The sequence below is a fragment of the Notolepis coatsorum genome (genome assembly GCF_963971535.1).
Source record: "Notolepis coatsorum genome assembly, chromosome: 17".
Taxonomy (NCBI): Eukaryota; Metazoa; Chordata; class Actinopteri; order Aulopiformes; family Paralepididae; genus Notolepis; species Notolepis coatsorum.
In genome coordinates, this window is record NC_140181.1 from 100,136,682 (window position 1) to 100,143,449 (window position 6,768).

Genomic DNA, 6,768 nt, shown 5'->3' on the forward strand with positions numbered 1-6,768 from the left:
ACCCTGTATAATACCTCTGACAGGCTTTAATTATACGGCAAGGCTTTATTTATAATGCACCAGGTCTGTAACCTCCCCACAGGGAAAGGGTTAATTAGATGGGAAAATATTATTAAAGAACAAACACGTTATCACACTTAAAAGGAAACCAAAAATGTGGGCCCACTGTACCAGAACAAAAGTCCTATGCTAATGCCGGCATGTAATGTTTGGGGTACCCCTCTATGAACTATAGTTAGCAACCATTAGCTTCGCCCGCAGGCTGCACCACACTGTGTACTGTGTAATAGCTCCGGAGCATTGATGCTCAATTGTACTCAACCCAAAATGGCGGCCGCGCCGCACCACCACCGTCCGGGTGGCAAGATGGCGTCGAACGCTCTCGTCGCAGGTGCTAGCAAGCGGGGCTGGAGCAGGGGCAGTAGTGAGCTGAGAGCGTATGCTGGGTGTTGGCGACCTCTGCCGGTCGGGACGATCTCCCGTGTTGGCCTGAAGTCAGCCGGTGCAGAACGGTTGTAGACAGCCGGAGCAGACTCGACGGCGCGCATCCATAAGCTTGCCCTCACTCACACTGAAGCTACACTCTGGGTCCCAAACAGCCCACCTGCTACACGATTATACTGTGGCGCAACGTGGTTGACTATACCACCGGTCGTCTTCAGCGCCTCACGCTAGGGTTGCACTGGAGTCGATATAGCCGTTAGCCGCATGCTAATTATACGTCACACTGCTACTGTAACCCGATAACTATGGACGTCAGTCCTGTGGCTCAGTCTCTCTTACTCACGCACTATCACGGATACTCCTATGATAACCCGTCGCTCGCTCCAGCGGGGCTCTCTGGGGGTTCTTTAACGGGGCTATTCCAAAGCACCTCCCGTTGCAGCTGCGACCGTTCACAGCAACATCCCAAGCAGAAGAGGACTCGTCTCCCCTCTCCCGCCTCTGTTTATTTCCTTCCCATCTCTCTCGGACACTCTCTGCCTGCCACCGCCCCCTGCTGGTACCGCCTGCTAGTCACACAGGGAAAAGGATGATGAATATGGTCCAGAGATACTGCGTATAATCCATATTCCAGCCGATAGAAGAAAGAGACACCCGCGTCATTGTTCGTGAGAATATCAATGGAAACTAGTCAACATGTCTTTGTGCACAAAGGGGAGATAAAAGGCAAGTCAGCACATCTGAATAATAGGCATATTTTCAGGTTGCTACATATGGTTATTTCAATAGTACGTGCACCATAGACATTCATGTTATGAGTGGGCGTGCTGCCTGTGGCAAGATGGCCGCCATGTGGCAACATCGGTCTCCATTGGCCAGCAGCATGAGCCAGTCATCTAGCCTTTATATATGTCTATGGGAAACTCTGCCTCTCTCTGCGGCATGGTGCCATCTCCGCGCTGAAGAAGGTATTTTGATTAACGGGAGGGAGGGGGGCGTATACCGGAGAGGTTTGACCTGCATGGCCCTTGTCAACGCGGCGTTTGGGGTGATTTATATCACACACTCGTGCATGTGGTTCCGTCCCCTTGGGAGATAAGCCAGTCCGAACCGCAATGCAATATATGTCACTTAGAAGTTATTGCTTGTTTTTTTTTGGCTCTCTGTTCTCTCCTCGCAGATAATACTTCACCGTCAAGTCTCGGCTCGATGCAATAGCGCAAATTAAATGTTCTAGACACACAGCCGGTACATTTTAACATAATGTGATTCCCATACACAAGCTGTTAACTGATTTGTTTGTGACATCACTGGATAATATGATTTACTTTTTTCCCCTCTTCTCCCTTCCTTTTCAGCACGACAGAGTGTCACGGTGAGTGTTGTTGCCGCCCTCTGCCCACTTTAGATAAGGGCGTACTTTTCCAATATCTTAGATAAACATCTTATCTTAAATGCAGATGTAAACCAATACATGGTGAAATGAACACGATGACATGGAATGGATTTTATGAATGAAACACGAGACGTTTTCCATCATCACAGGTTGGACTCCAGCGGCGGGGACAGCACGACGGACAAACCACTGGGCCGTACCAGCTCCTACACGCGGAGGGAGACCCGACTAGCTGCGTTGAATAAGCAGGAGGACGACACCATCCCTAAGGACTACAAGAAGGTAAAGCAGTACGGTAACTCTCAGTTCACCTCTCCAAATTCAGCTTATGGGGCAATTCAGCAAGTATTCACTTATAGTCTTTATTTTCTTAAATCGCTATGAACGCAGATGGCTAATTCTATGTAACTGTGAGTTTGTCATTTCAAGTATTCTAACTGTTTAGTTTACCTGGCTTCTTGAAGTGGCATTTCTATAACAAAGTTTTAACATTGAAGTGAATGGGCAACCATACCGACCAACCATACGTGAGTCACAACAGTGGCTCAGGAGGTAGAGCAGTCGTCTGGTAATCTGAAGGTTCCCGGTTCGATTCCCGCTCCTCCTGGGCAGCGCATCGAAGTGTCCTTGAGCAAGACACTTAACCCCTAATTGCTCCTGATGAGCAGATTGGCACCTTGCATGGTCGCCTCCGCATTCGGTGTGAGTGAATGGGTCAAATGTGAGGAACAAATTGTAAAGCACTTTGGATAAAAGCTGCTATATAAATGCACCATTTACCATTTATAGCAAAGTTTTAACATTGAAGTGAAGGGAGGGCGGCCGGGTAGCACAGCGGACTAAGCGTCTGTCTACCACCGCAGAGACACTGGTATCGAATCCGGCTGTCAGCGGTGCCTCCGGCTTGGCCGGCCGTCATACTGACACAATTGCCGGTGTCAGCGGGAGGGAAGCCGGTGGGTGGTAATCTGGTCGTTGTAAACAGCGACTCCTACAGGTCGGTCAGGGCGCCTGCACAGCGAGGGAGGTAAATGGTGAAGGTAGTGTGACCTCCCACGCGTTACACTTCACCAATGAGAGTCCTCGCTGTCAGGTGAAAAGAGGCTGCTGGCTGTCTCCTATGTATCGGAAGAAGCATGTGATAGACTTCAGGGCTCCCTAGACCGACCAGTGGGGGGCACATGCGCGCAACAACCAGGAAGGGGAGGGGGGAATTGGCATAACAACTCAATTGGGATGGGAGGAAAATACAGAAAAACAGGAGGAGAAAAAGTGGATAAAAAAAAAAACATTGAAGTGAACGGGCAACCATACCCCTCATTGCCTCATCATCATTGCAGTGGCAAGTTGTTCTGCCCCCACAGACTCTGAACTAAGACACCCCCCCCCCCCCCCCCGCGGACACACACACACAGCTTTCCCCCCTCTCTCTTACTCTGCCCCCACAGACTCTGACTAAGAACCCCCCCCCCACTGACACACACACACCATGACACAGACACACACTGCCACTTTATTAACTCACTGCCACTTTACTGCCATTATTCTATTGTACTGCCATTATTTATATTTACTATATATGTACCACTGCTGCTAGAAGATTTGCACTTCTTTGATTTGCGTTCTCTTTTACCTCTATATTTATGTCACTCATTCATTTCATTTTAGCTACTGTTTATATATAGTCCTGTATATTGTGTGTGTACATTGTGTCCTATATGTTACTTTATGTTTATAGTGTCCTATATGTTACTTACTTTATGTTTATATTATATCTTTTTATATACACTGTGGGAAGGGGGGAACGCAATACAAATTTTCTGTATGTCTTGCACATTATAAGAAATGACAATAAAGTTGACTTTGACTTTGACTTTGAAGTTGACCAATAATGGCAGCAGAGTAAATAAGTGAAGTTAAGTTGTACCTTTGTTAATCCCCTTGGGGGAAATTAGTTCTCTGCACTTGACCCATCCCAACTATCTAGGTCAGTCGCACATAGTGCGCCACCCGGGGACCAACCGCAGTTGTAACGCCAGTAAGTCGGTCAAGGGCAACAGCAGGAGACCTAGCATGTCTTTTTGGTGTGGGAGGAAACTGGAGAGTACCCGGAGGAAAGCCCACGCAAACACTGGGAGAGAACATGCAAACTCTTACACAGAGATTACCTTCTTGCTGTGAGGCAACAGTGATAACACCTGTGCCACCGCGCTGCCCCGAGGCCGAAAAGCATAATAATGCAAGATAAAAGCTTGTAACATACAAATTCCAAATAGCTAAAAGGCACTGAACGTGTCTCAGCGGTTAGTTTTTCCCTATTAACATAATCCTCCAATTTTTGGAATCTGGCTTTGTGAGAATGCAACAGGCCCCATTACTGAGGGGAGCGACTCTCATTACTGAGGGGACCGAGTCTCATTACTGAGGGGAGCGACTCTCATTACTGAGGGGACAGAGTCTCATTACTGAGGGGGACAGAGTCTCATTACTGAGGGGACAGAGTCTCATTACTGAGGGGACAGAGTCTCATTACTGAGGGGACAGAGTCTCATTACCGAGGGGACAGAGTCTCATTACTGAGGGGACAGAGTCTCTTTACTGAGGGGAGCGACTCTCATTACTGAGGGGACAGAGTCTCATTACTGAGGGGACAGAGTCTCATTACTGAGGGGACAGAGTCTCATTACTGAGGGGACAGAGTCTCATTACTGAGGGGACAGAGTCTCATTACTGAGGGGAGCGACTCTCATTACTGAGGGGACAGAGTCTCATTACTGAGGGGACAGAGTCTCATTACTGAGGGGGACAGAGTCTCATTACTGAGGGGACAGAGTCTCATTACTGAGGGGACAGAGTCTCATTACTGAGGGGGACAGAGTCTCATTACTGAGTGGACAGAGTCTCATTACTGAGGGGACAGAGTCTCATTACTGAGGGGGACAGAGTCTCATTACTGAGGGGACAGAGTCTCATTACTGAGGGGGACAGAGTCTCATTACTGAGGGGGACAGAGTCTCATTACTGAGGGGACAGAGTCTCATTACTGAGGGGGACAGAGTCTCATTACTGAGGGGGACAGAGTCTCATTACTGAGGGGACAGAGTCTCATTACTGAGGGGACAGAGTCTCATTACCGAGGGGACAGAGTCTCTTTACCGAGGGGACAGAGTCTCATTACCGAGGGGACAGAGTCTCATTACTGAGGGGGACAGAGTCTCATTACCGAGGGGACAGAGTCTCATTACTGAGGGGACAGAGTCTCATTACCGAGGGGACAGAGTCTCATTACCGAGGGGACAGAGTCTCATTACTGAGGGGACAGAGTCTCATTACTGAGGGGACAGAGTCTCATTACCGAGGGGGACAGAGTCTCATTACTGAGGGGGACAGAGTCTCATTACTGAGGGGACAGAGTCTCATTACTGAGGGGACAGAGTCTCATTACCGAGGGGACAGAGTCTCATTACTGAGGGGACAGAGTCTCATTACTGAGGGGGACAGAGTCTCATTACCGAGGGGGACAGAGTCTCATTACTGAGGGGGACAGAGTCTCATTACTGAGGGGACAGAGTCTCATTACTGAGGGGACAGAGTCTCATTACCGAGGGGACAGAGTCTCATTACTGAGGGGACAGAGTCTCATTACCGAGGGGACAGAGTCTCATTACTGAGGGGACAGAGTCTCTTTACTGAGGGGACAGAGTCTCATTACTGAGGGGACAGAGTCTCATTACTGAGGGGACAGAGTCTCATTACCGAGGGGGACAGAGTCTCATTACTGAGGGGACAGAGTCTCATTACTGAGGGGACAGAGTCTCATTACTGAGGGGACAGAGTCTCATTACCGAGGGGGACAGAGTCTCATTACTGAGGGGACAGAGTCTCATTACCGAGGGGGACATAGTCTCATTACTGAGGGGACAGAGTCTCATTACTGAGGGGACAGAGTCTCATTACTGAGGGGACAGAGTCTCATTACCGAGGGGGACAGAGTCTCATTACTGAGGGGACAGAGTCTCATTACTGAGGGGGACAGAGTCTCATTACTGAGGGGACAGAGTCTCATTACCGAGGGGGACAGAGTCTCTTTACTGAGGGGACAGAGTCTCATTACCGAGGGGACAGAGTCTCATTACTGAGGGGACAGAGTCTCATTACCGAGGGGGACAGAGTCTCATTACTGAGGGGGACAGAGTCTCATTACTGAGGGGACAGAGTCTCATTACCGAGGGGGACAGAGTCTCTTTACTGAGGGGACAGAGTCTCATTACCGAGGGGGACAGAGTCTCATTACTGAGGGGACAGAGTCTCATTACCGAGGGGGACAGAGTCTCATTACTGAGGGGACATAGTCTCATTACTGAGGGGACAGAGTCTCATTACCGAGGGGGACAGAGTCTCATTACTGAGGGGACAGAGTCTCATTACTGAGGGGACAGAGTCTCATTACTGAGGGGACAGAGTCTCATTACCGAGGGGACAGAGTCTCATTACTGAGGGGACAGAGTCTCATTACCGAGGGGACAGAGTCTCATTACTGAGGGGACAGAGTCTCATTACTGAGGGGACAGAGTCTCATTACTGAGGGGACAGAGTCTCATTACTGAGGGGACAGAGTCTCATTACTGAGGGGGACAGAGTCTCATTACTGAGGGGACAGAGTCTCATTACTGAGGGGACAGAGTCTCATTACTGAGGGGACAGAGTCTCATTACCGAGGGGACAGAGTCTCATTACTGAGGGGGACAGAGTCTCATTACCGAGGGGGACAGAGTCTCATTACTGAGGGGGACAGAGTCTCATTACTGAGGGGACAGAGTCTCATTACTGAGGGGACAGAGTCTCTTTACCGAGGGGACAGAGTCTCATTACTGAGGGGACAGAGTCTCATTACCGAGGGGACAGAGTCTCATTACTGAGGGGACAGA